Raw genomic sequence first — 13285 nt, 5'->3', positions numbered from 1 at the left:
TTGATGAGTCCATTGGAGGGATTCTTTGACTATACTTGTAGGACTGGATCACAATAGAAATTATAGTATAGTTACTTAACTGAAGTTCTATCTTATTTCTTTCTACAAATCTGCAACCTTTTCACAAGCAAATTACTTCACACACTTTCCAAATACAATCTTCTCATTAATTTCTTCTACTCATAAAAGGCTTGAAATCTTTATTTGGATAAGGTGGGACTATGAAAATATTCTGTATTATACTTTTTTTTGTTTTACACATGTGAAGCTTTCATATCAAATAAATACATAGAGCAACACCACCTTTTGTTTTTTTCTTTTAAAATCTATGCCGTCGATCTTAACAAATCTTGTGATTAAGGGATGCAGAAAAAGGTGACAAGTATTCCACTTGACAAGTTGGTTAGTTAATCCAATGAGAGTGAACCACATATATAGCTCCCTTCCTAGTGGCATCTCTGTTTGGACCTACTGGCAACCGAGGACACATGTTATCAAGTCACTACCTCACTATACATATCCTCCGAGAAACTCTTCCTAGTGAGATAGCGAAAACTCTTGATTTGAGATCAATCCAAAGGTTAAAAAACTGCACGAATTACACTGAAGAGTGGTGGGTCATAAACACTACACATCTTTCCATAGCGAGATAGTGAGGATCATTGATCTCAGCTTGATTTGATGATCAGAATCCCTCATGCATTTTATGAATGGGGCTTGGGCCCAGGATACTAATGACATAAAAATTTTGCACATCTGGCACAACAAAAACTTACTCTAATCCAAGTCACCTTTCTACATTTTTTTGAGGTTCCACCACATGTTCATTTCTTGGCAACTCGTCATGTCGTAGATGGTGAGATATTGAAATTTTTTGATAGCGAGGTAGCAAGCTTCGATGTCTTTAACAAAACTCAGTGTCAAAAGAATAGAAACAAATCAAGCCACCATCACCCATTTTAGCTGCTTCTGACAATGATAGTTATTACTCACCATGCCACTTGGACAAATTTATGGTCACTGAGAAGTTTGGAAGCCACAGCATCTTGTACTTATTGACTACTTGCTACTTTGCTAATGGTGAGATACTTAGTTTTTTTGATAGCGAGGTAGCGAGTCATCAGAAAAACCCTTATTCTAGTGACATCTTTTGGATGCCTTTTATTGGATTACTTTTACTGCTCTAACACTACCAACAAAGTGCATGTGATTGAAATTTTGGCCACAACCAAATCTTTGACTGCCGCACCTTCATTGTACAGTTCCATTTTCTAAATTTTTTGGTACTCACTACCTTGCTATACATATCCTCTACACACCTTTCCATAGTGAGATAATGAGAACTATAGATCTTTTCAAAATTGGATGGTGAGGAACATGGGAAGAAAGACTATTTGAGGGCACGTAAAAATTAAAAGAAGACAAAATATTCGCCAAAGTTCCTTTTTTCAAAAAGATTTCACACCTCAAGATTTGAAAGAAATGAACCATAGGGGTTTTAACAAAAAAAATTCAAAGGCTAACAAATAGATGATTTAAAAGAGAAACCCTATTCATCATTAATGGATCCAATCTGACCTTTTATAGTTGGGTAAAGGAAATTTTGTCATGCAAAAAATTAGACCAACAGAAAGTATATTGAGCATTTAAAATATGGAAATCATAAATAAGATTAAGGCTATTGAAAACTTGACTAAAAAAACTATCATATAGAGCCATGAGACCACTTTTCCCAACAACATCACATGGTTTTCCATTAGGTTCCACCTATGGTTTCTAGAGATCTACAAAATTGTTCAATATTATAGACATCAATGTCAATATAAGAAAGTATTATCAAGTCATGGGTAACAGGGATGCAAACACAACCAAATTAAATATGAAGATGAGCATTATATAGGAAAGGAAAGCATGTTGAACAAGATCAAACAAACATTTCAACACAATTCAAACATTTGTCTAAACATATAAGAAGAGTTACTACACTATTGATCAAAACATTTTTTTAACCAAGTAAATACACTTTGATCCATGTCACAAATAGTATCACTCTCTCTTGAAAATTTATCTAATCCTATTTGAATAAAAGAACCAAGATTTGGTTTTAAATTCTATGCAATATCTTTTTTGAGGTGATTGTAGAGCATTATTAATAAATAACTTTGTAGGGCATTCTTCCCCTCTTTCCTTAGTGATGTGTTGAACATCAAATAGAAACTTGTCACACTTCTCATAGAGATCAAACACATAGTAAAACTAGTTCTTTTTTCCTCTTGCAAGTTCTCTTGGTTTAGTTAGAATAAAACGGTGTTCTCTTTGCCAATCTTTACCATGTTCGCTAGACTCTTTTGTGTGCTTTCTCCTCTTCTTTTTGCAAGCTTTGAGTTGTTGATCACCATAGTAGTTGTTATTATCAAGTAGTGTCATTAGTCCACTCACTGCAGTACTCAAATGGTCATTATTTTGGAGCTACATCACATGATCATTGCCTATATTAAAGTTCAATAGATAATTATTCTGTGAAAGAATCATAGTGTTATCTCCATTAGGTTCTTCCACTGATAGACCTATATCAACAACCTAACTAAGTCATCATCATATGATCTAATAGACCCTTATAATCCATATATAGTCCATCTCTTCACCAAATATTAGAAAGAACCAATAAATCAAAGAATACATTTCATATAGAAATGATGAATCTTAGAAGCTATTGAATCTCACCCCCTTCACCACTAATCATTGATCATGTCATATATGTATTGGATTTAATTACTAAAGTGTATTAGATTTCCACAATCTATACCAGATAATTATTTTCTCTTCTTGAATAGATTGTGGGATAGTTTTTAGTATCAATGTTGATCATTGTACATGATTCATAATCAAAATGCCTTTGGTCATGATGCATAAGACATCCTAAAGTATGATCTGAAATGTCAATGTTAAAAACTATCACAAAATCGATCCTAGAAGAGAAAATTACCATATTTGAAACTATCAGAGAAGAAAAGTTTTAAAACTCATTAAAGGTTTGAAGCATAAAAAAAAATTGCATCTTTATAAACAATGAAACAATGGTACTCAAAATAATATGAACAATGAAATAGTTCTCAGTTCTCATTTTAATGGAAGAGTGATTACAATAAATTTTGTCTACACAAAGGTATATATAATGCTACAAGTATTTACTATTTATATAGCTTTAGATGCTACCTACTAATATGATCTAAATTATGTGACTTTGTGAGGAGAATATCTAGAGACAAACATGAGGAAAATATGGACACTAGAGTATGGAACAAGCAAAAAATAGAGTAAGAAAGCATCTATATGTGCACACAAAATCCAATTATAATGATAACTCTTCCATTCAAACATATGTAGCAATGGATAGGCACAAATTACCTTCCTAAGATAGTGTGTCTAAGGCATTATCATTGCTCTTGTGTTGTTTTCCATCCATGACAGCAAAGAGTTCCATATGCTTCTTCCTCTTTGCTTCATCAAGCCTTCTCCTTTCTACCCTAATTGCAAATTTAATGCCATATTTTTCTCCAACAAGAAGATCAAGGATGTATATTTCAGCCATGATCCTAACAACATCATCTAGCTCTTGCTCAATTAGATTAACCAACGTGTTAGTAGTAAAACCCATCTCAACCATCTTGCTTAGTGTTATGGTTATGAATCTCAATCGATTGACTTGCTTCAAGGACTCAATGATAACCTATTGTCAATCAATATCTGCTAGAACAGAGAGATGAAAAAGAACTATTTATGTAATTTCTTCTGATAATAGACGGATCAAAAAAATTTGGTGTGAAATACTCTGTTGTTGTAGAGACAAGAATATAAGCATTTGATACCATTTATTTACTATTCCATGCATATGTTAGTCAGTGTATTTCTTACAGGTTAGATTAGAAATCTAAAGACAAATAGAGCTTTGTTTATCTTTTTTATTTAACGAACTGACAAAGTAATTAGAGAATTACTAAAGTTAGAAGGAATATTTTTGTTGTGGCTTCATATCAATTCATCCTACATTTTATTCATACTAAAAGTTTTCATAACTGCATAATCAATTATGTGGATTCATAAGATGTCTGAATTTTTGGAGTTGATCTCATTTCAAGACTAACCCATTGCCTAAGCTATTCTTTCCTAGGTCTAACTTTATTTACCTCTTGTGTTCTCTGGTCAAGAACATGAAATAGTAGGATTAGAAACAAAAAAATTCTTGAAAGATCACCTACAAGGGAGCTATACCTATAATTCAAAGGGAAATTAGTTATCAAGTAACATTTTCCCAATTGTTGTATTCAGTTGTTCTTCAAACATTTGGACAATTTGAGAGTTATTAAAGAAAGAACAATCTTTTTAACAACATTATGGTAATATAAATGGTAGGCTTGGAAGTAGCCTAGTTATAGAGTTTGGTAATATGAATGTATTAACACCTCCTCCTTACATCAAATATCAAGGCATGTTAAAAATTGGTTACCAAAAAATATGTTTCTTTTACTGCAAAAATATGTCTCTTTAAGAGATTATAACTTTATTTTCCAAGCCTTGAGTCTACAAATTTTTTGGGTCACCATCTCCAAGGGTGTAATATAAGACATTGTCACTAAGTTCCTTAATATGATTGATTGAAAGAAAGAATTGCATTGTAGTGCTTATTAGTTAGTTTCCTAGCTCTGACCAACATCAAAATATTAAAATTTTGTGTTTTGAAAAAAAAAAAAGGGATTTCTCAATAGAAATAGAAATCTTACTAGAGTTTTCTTGTATGTATGAAGCTGGTATAGAAGCTAATACATTGTATAGATAACCTTAATCCACCAACAGAAAATGCTCACCTAGTTCCCTATAGGAAGGCTAATGCAAGCATGATGTAGAGCCCTCTATATTTACCTTCAAGGAATCTTAGTTCAACTCAAGGGATTAAAAATAGGCTGGTAAACCCTCAAGGAACCAAGAACATCTCAAAGATTACAACAAAGAACCCTAACATTATACACCAATAAAGACAACATCTTCATTCAGACAATCAGATTTCTATGTCTAATTACATTATTTATAACTTTCATTCCTAAACATTTCTTGCCAAACCATTTGAATTAATTTTTGAAAATTAGGAATAATAAAACATATTCAAATATTATACCAATCCAATAAACCAATTACAAGTTATGGTCTTTGTATCAAGACCTATTTTCTCTGTCATAAACCAAAAGTAAAAACAATATCCATGTCTAGGGCATAAAATACATTTCACAAAACAAATTCAAATAAAACCAAACCAGTCTAGTTTCCAAATATGTAATCCATTTATTTTTCCTGTTCATAAATCATTATACCATCACAACTCTTTGCCTGCAACTCCATTGAAGAGGTTTTAAAACTAGTCTTCATTAAAACTGTCATAAATTCCACAAATTATCATAAAATTGAACCAAACTAAAAGGAAATAAAATTTTACTCAAATATAATTCTAATTAATATTATTAGAGTTCTTAACTCTTCCATATTCATTTTTACCACTCATTTTAATATGACTGTTCTCAGAAATCCTAAATCTGCAAATACTAACTTCCACCAAAAACCTCATAACTTCCTCCAAAGTTAATAAAAATTGATCAAACCAAAAGAATAAGAAAGATGATTAATTTTACTATCTAAAAATTATAAAAATATAGGGTTTCCAAGCCATAAATTTCCATACAAGGCCTCAAAACAGAAACTTAACAAAAAAAACCAATCAAAATGAGAGATTCAAACTCACTTAATTGCTCCAAAATGTTCTCCCCTTTCTCTATTCTCTCCAAAATGATTTGGTTCGACCAATAGATCATATTTATACATATTTAGGTAGCTAGAAACTGCTTAACTACCCTTATGATCTTTCATCTTCCTTTTGACAACTTTTAATGTATTTTTGCATTGTTTCATGCTTTACAACTTTTATGCATTTTGACAATTTTTGTGGAACTTAATAAAAAATGACTCCAAAATTTGTAAAAACACCTTAAACATGTTCAAATAACATATTTAAGACTTTCTACATGATTTCTATCATTTTCATGGCCTTTTATACAAATTTGACCTTTTGACCAATCTAGGTCTGGAATGACAACTAAATGACAACTTCACAATTTTATTGCCCTTAGGCATTACAATTTATTTTATTACATGGAATACCACATCCAAACATATGGATTTACATTAAATCATTAAAATATCCTTTGGGATCATCTTCAATGTCCTAATGCCTAGGTGCTCCTGCACCAAAGCATGTGTTGCACATGATTTTATTTTTTAACAAAAATATTGCAAGTTTTAAGTTTAATGCTATAATGAATTCAATGCTATGATGAATTCAGATTTGTATTATAGGTGGTGAATTCAATTCTATAATGAATACTAGAGAAAAATAGTGGAGAATCACCAAACAATCTCAATAACAATTGATTTTAATATATTGTCTTAGCCCATATACTCTCTCATTATAATTCAAAACACTTTGCAATTTAGCTAAATATCATTAAGTATTCACTCCCTAAACAATGTCCTTTTATGTTTGAAAAAATGTTGGTGAGGGATGAAAACCTAATGAATACAATAGAACAATAGTTGAATGAAGCAAAGGTATCAGGATCAAAATTATATTGCTTGGTAACTAGGCTAAAGATGATCAAGAATAAATTGCTACTTTGGTAATAGTTTTGAAGAAAAATAAAGAATAGAGTAGGAAATTAAGGAGCCTAAAAGCATAGTGATTGATAAAGGAATGGACACAGAACTCTATCTCAAAGAAAAGAAACTATTAGCTGGTTAGGAAGATATCCTTGTTATGTTAGTTTGAGCTTCACTTGGTTTTGAGAATACTTTAATATTCTCTACTTAACAAGGGCAACCACATGAAAGTAGAAGCTCATGTGGCCTCATCCCCCTCCCCCAAACATCAATCTAAATTCCCCATTATCATCTAATTACATACTTCATTCATTCATTCATCCATTTATGAACTATAACATTCAATCAATAGAATCACATAACATTCATTAATATGATATAAAATTCATTAATACACAATACTAATCAAGACTTTATTAACACATAACAATATTCATTAACATGAAATAAAAATCAATATTAATACACAACATTCATAGATAATTACTTAAAACAACATTCTTTCATTATCCAACAAAGTTTATCAAAAAACATTTTAAAAAAAATATTTCTTCTTTTTATTTTTCTTAACTCTCTTAAGAAAAAGGTTGATAGGAGCATCAATATCTTCCTCATTCTCCTCCTCTTGTGGCACATTTAATGTCAAATTATGATGCCTCCTCCTTTTTTGAGGAGCAGGAGGCTACTGCACTAAAGGGGGCTCTATTTCAAGAACAAGTAAATGGATTAAATTGGCATACTCTTTTTCTTTTTTTAACTGTTACAAGTATTTAATTAACCAATACAACATAACATATATTTTTCTTACTAGACAATATCACATCATATACATTAACATTTTGATCCACTGCTATGTCAACATGTTGAATGCTTGGAACATGCTCCACTCCTTTACCATGATGTTCAACATGCTCTAAAATATTCAAAAAAAGGTTACACATCAAATTTCAATTGAAGATGTTAAATTGTATTCATAATTGTGTAATTAATTTCCAATAGCACCACTATGATGCACATCATGGCCTTCATCACACATAGGTTCTATGATAGGATATGAAGGCTATAGTGAAATATTATGCACATTGTTATGCAATCAATTTATGTTGGAAATTAACACCAAAAAAGAAATTTCTCAACTATTCAATTTGATTTACTTTTCATTTGACCAACTTATGTGTGTCTCATTTGGCGCACCAGATTCTTGGGTATGGCTTTCAGATTCATGGCATAGACGTGCATCCATGACTTTGTAGCCTTCCTTTAAGGCAATTTTTTAATCTTGATCGATGAGATTTGCATTGAATTTTGTGCCCTATATTTTTTGCTTAATATCGTCAATTTTGCATGTATGATTTGATTAAAAAAAATTGTTTGCAACATTATATTAAAAAAATTATATGAAATTCCATTGCTGCTACTTATAAGTTTAGATTGAAGATTCATATAGCCACTAGAGCCAAGTTTGAGTGGGCCAACCTTTTCTACTCTCACTTTTGTAGCCACTAATGTGTTGTGTAGTCTATGAATAGTTTAAAACATGTTAGATTATGTATTTACAAAGATCACTAATTAGTGCATGATTGCATTCTACTTAATAATGTCATGACATATGTTCTTTTTCCCTCTTCTAGTTCATTTCCTTTATCATGTAGCCTTTTCCCTTTTGCATCTTCTATTATTTCATTCAACTCCATCAGTGGAATCATAAGAGGATGGTCATACTTTGGATTCTCCTTTGGATGCATTCTATATTGGTCCCTTGTAGTCTTTATATGTTTTGATGCACTTTTGAGAAGTAGGGAAGTGTCAAAAATGTTTTTTTCCAAAAAGGTCCTCAAAAGATGTAATGAGTCAACTTTTTAATTCAGGACCCTGGTCATTCCACCTTTTTAAAAATAAAAAATTGTTACATCAATAACTTTAATATAGTACAATAAATGGAAGAAAATAAAAATATTGTAGTAATGATATGAAACTATGTACCTTTTATGTATGGTGGGTCCAAATAGCCTCAATGTCATATCAAAAAGATGATCAAAGAAAACATTATTTCCTACAAAAACATCATGGGATTATTAGTCCAAAACAAGTTATGTATAAGTAAACTAAAATTACACTATAAATAATAACAATTTTAAAGCACCTAGAAGCTTTCATAATTTTAATTGAAATATAGTTTTCTTGTTAAGCAACAATGTTCTCGCAAATGAACTAGTACTAGTGGCACGTGCTACTCCAAGAAATGGATAAGCTTCAATAGTACTAGTCTCTGTTGCTCTATCAATTGAAGGTCTATCTATTAGTGCATGAAATAGGTACATGAGTATAAAATCCACCCAAAAAAAAAAACAATGCATGACTAGCACATTACAAAATATAGCAAAACTTGTATTTGGCATAGTCAAGGATGTTTCCATGCTCCTTGTTGCCAATATTGCAATTGGAAATATTGGAGTGACAATTGAAGGAGGCCTCCGCACTTCATCATGAGCTAAAGAGTACAATATTGTTATCAAAAACATTTGCAATGGATAAATATCAAATAGGATAATAGCTAGAAGCATTCGAAAATAAAAGTTAAGTGTTATAACGTTGATGAAAATAGACAATGTTGCACCAGTTTCACTTTCAACATTAGATGTCCTATTTCAACACTAAGTATGATGGATTAAACAATCAAATAAATATACCCATAATAGTTATAAGGTTACTAACACAAACACAAGGACCAGGTTAGGTAAGATGGCCAAGCAAAATCCATGTCATTCTTCTCTACATACCTTTCATTTGTGAAATGGCTATAAATTTCTTACATACTCAATTTAAACATTTCTTGTATCTGTTTAGTACATAACAAATGATTAAGAGAATGATAAATTATTAATTATCCAATATTATAAGATTCACTTTTAACAATCATATTTCATTTGAATACAATCACCATAGAATAAATCATTTATTTAAACAGGATAGAGAAGGAAAAATAGGTTAACCTATAGTGTAATCTTGTTGTTAATCTATCAAAAAAGGCACTTAATGTACTAGTTAATAGTAGAGGAAACATAAAATCAACATCAATTTATTTTCCACTACATTCAAAATGGTGCACCTACTAATGCCAACAAACATAATTGACCTTGCTCATGTACCTAACTTTCAAAACACATTAGTGCATTGAATAAATTTTATTTGTCTTAATATATTGTTGTTACCTACCTCTAATGTTACTTTTATATTAGAATTTTAAAATTTTATGAGACAAATTATACCTCTAATATTACTTCTATATTAGAATTACAAACTTTTATGAGACATCTTATACGTCTATTTCTTTACTTATTGTCACTTACAATATTGTTCAAAGCATATTAGATATATTCAAATTCTAAGGAATTCAAATTTAGGTCACTTAGTTGACTCAAATATTTTAACTCTAAATGCATTATTTTATTAAAATTAATAGAATAGGTGAAGTGGTATTATTCAAAAAAAGAAACATTGATTTTTCTTGTAACAACAATCTAGATTTATCTAGAACTAGTTAAGATGTGTACATTATTCTTGTGACTTTTGAAGAATAGTCTGAAGAAGGTTGAAAGAAGATAATATGTGATATGATATGTATTTCACTAGTCTAACATTTATTTTAAAATAGTGGGAGTTTTCAATTAGTGAATTCTAAATTAAGATAATTATATTATTTCAAAAAAGGAGGATTCGGATAGTGATGCTTTAATCCTCTTTTTATCCCATGTGAATCTTGTGTTGCTGCATTTTAAGAAATCAAACATACCATGAATTAGCAACCATGAAAGTCTAACTAAATACCAAAATTTTCCAAGGAGCTAGAATGTGCAAGGCATATTGCAATGTTTGGAAACTCCATGTCTAATTTAGTAGATTACCATTGATTTAACTAGTGTAATCTTGAATAAGTTCTTAGTTGAACTTGTTGGTTATAACACTCTCACCTTTCATAGTCAAGCACAACCTAAATTAGTTTAAATAGAGACCCAAGTATGGATTAGCACTCAGTCATAACTGAATTTTCTTTAAATAAACTCAATGGTGTAATAATACTATAATTTTTAGTAATGATGTAAAAAGAAAGAGTTACATACACCAAGGTTGTGCGCTACAACCCTTACCATTTCACCATGTGGTCTCGCAGGTGTCACAAATTACTATAGAAGAACACATAATATTTTAGATCATGATACATAAGATGCTATAAAATATAAAAATCTATTGAAATTATATTATTGCTTGAGATTAATTATTGGTTACCTTCAAAGAACCGGCACTATGTATCAATTCTTCTTTCAATGCCTTTGTCTCCTCACTTATGTCATCATTGAGGATAATGTTAAGAATTTCATCACTGTATCTTTATATGAGTTTGTGGGCTATGAATATGGGGTCAACACTAAGGGTTATTTCATCTAGAAATGACACCTGTGTTTTAAATTGCATTTGATCTACTATCATTTTAGCTTTTTCCTATCAATAAGTATCAAGTTGTAACATCAATATCAGTAAAATTCCATCAAAATAATTCCAAAGCCATAAAGAAAAGAACATAATAATATGACTTTTGTTTCTATATAATTTGAACAATTACAATAATTAAGGTTTACCTTCACTAAAGAAGGTGTGTGAGATGGTGCATTCCCACCTATTGGTGGTGGTCTATCCATGTCACCCTGTGAAAAAGATTAGTAATTCTTAGCAATTAGCAGCAAAATGAAAGTAATAGACTTACCAAAATAATTATTCATAAAATAGTAGATTATATATTGGAGTCAATATTAATTGGAGGCAATTGGTTTAAATGTTATACTTACCAGTCCCATAATAGGGATTTTTTTTTTTAATCTACATGATTCAAATTGTAATCTATCATAAGCTCTTCCCCTGCACTTATTGATTTTATCACACATACAAAAATATGATTTCTCTCATGTGTCTCAAATATACAATATGGCCACTTATTAGCTAACACAACTCAAGAACGTGTTATAAATCCTACAATGTTCCCTATTACTTTTGGCCTTCCGTCAATATACATAGCAAACCTTTTACTTTGATCATTTTCTTTGCATTTTATATAATTTGGTGATGATGTATATCTATGCATACTATTTTTATATTGCACAATTCACATCCAATTGTTGTAATTGTAACAAGGTCCTACATACTCCATCAATTCTACCACTTTATTGTAATAGACCTTTATGCCATCCATGGAAAATAGGCTGAAACCATGTAATGAAGATGGAGTTATGTGATATATCCTTTTATTAAAAGAAAAATCAATGTTAACTGGAGGTAGTTCCTTGGGTACCCATTCTTTCTAAATATGTGTGTACCTTGTTGGGACTCAAAATTGAAGCCTTGATTTTGAGTACCATTCAAAAAATCAAGCCTTATAAGTGCTTTTTAATGCATGTGTACATAGCTATCCTTTTGAAGCCTAAGAGGTGTTTAATGTTTCTAACACCTTGCATTCTATATAACTATGTGTTCCATGAAGATAAACTGCCATTCTGAGTCATTCTATGAAGTTTCATTTTGAGCAATGTCTAAATATGCACTTTTGCCCAAGTGTCAAACAAAAATAAGAGGCCTTATTTTCATTTGAATATCTCACACCCAGTTATGTTTCATGATTCGCCACTTTGGGAATGTTTAATATCCATATCAGAGAACTTATTTTTTAGATTTCATGTTGTTTTGACATGTTTTGACTAGGTTTTAAATTCCTCAAAGTCGGTCATTTAATGTTGTCATGCTGATGTAAGTTGTTCAAAATTTTGGAGGCCCTATTTGACCTATTATAACTTTGACCTAGTTGACTAAAATGAGATAATTCCTTTTGTATTTCATTCTAGAGGTTAGAGACTTAAAATATTTTTGATTTGAGCTTTAAAAAAATCTGTCTGATCAATTTTCTAATGTGATTCCAAACATAATTTATGAAATTTTACTAGTGTCAATAAGTGCAAATTAGTTGGTACCTCTATTCAGGATGTCATAGCTCTTAATCCATGATAGATGAGATCAAATGGATTGTACCATTTTGTTCTACTCTAAAAATTCTTTAAATGTACCAATTTACAAGTCTTGATGAGTTCATCTGCACACTTGCCGAGGTCCATTCCGTTTGTGAAAACCACCTTTTTGCCAATGTTTCCAGTTCTGCAAATCTGAGTAGTCCACTTTGACCACTTGCCAAATCTACCTAATTATTTTTCATGAGACCTAATCCTAGATTTATCTTTTCCTTGTGAAAATGAACCAACGCCCCAATTTCCATGCCCCCAAGTGTCAGCGTGCCCAATTTTTGAAGCCAAATCTAAACATGTTTTATGGGTTTTCTAACATGTTTGCTTGCAGACAATTCTGAGATAGAAACTTTGATAATCAATAGCTTTTGAACATGAACTTTTCATAAGATAAGATTTGATGGGGTAAGAGTATGTAGAACATAGAATTAGTTTGTCTAGTTTTTGATCCTAGTCAGGTGTTTTGGTCAGTTTTTAGAGCCAGCCGGATAACCCCTTGGCCTAAAAGTTACAATTTG

At 30.9% G+C, this 13285-nt stretch overlaps 1 pseudogene; it reads right to left on the bottom strand.

Moving 5' to 3' along the window:
- Positions 1-2064: 2064 nt before the first annotated feature.
- On the bottom strand, positions 2065-12860 carry LOC149563911 (floricaula/leafy-like protein pseudogene; annotated as a pseudogene).
- Positions 12861-13285: the final 425 nt, after the last annotated feature.

This window comes from Cupressus sempervirens, chromosome 4, assembly GCF_028749045.1.
Source record: "Cupressus sempervirens isolate cs-2001-9-10 chromosome 4, ASM2874904v1, whole genome shotgun sequence".
Classification (NCBI taxonomy): domain Eukaryota; kingdom Viridiplantae; phylum Streptophyta; class Pinopsida; order Cupressales; family Cupressaceae; genus Cupressus; species Cupressus sempervirens.
The sequence above is the reverse complement of the archived record's forward strand: the minus strand, read 5'-3'. Positions and strand labels throughout refer to the sequence as shown.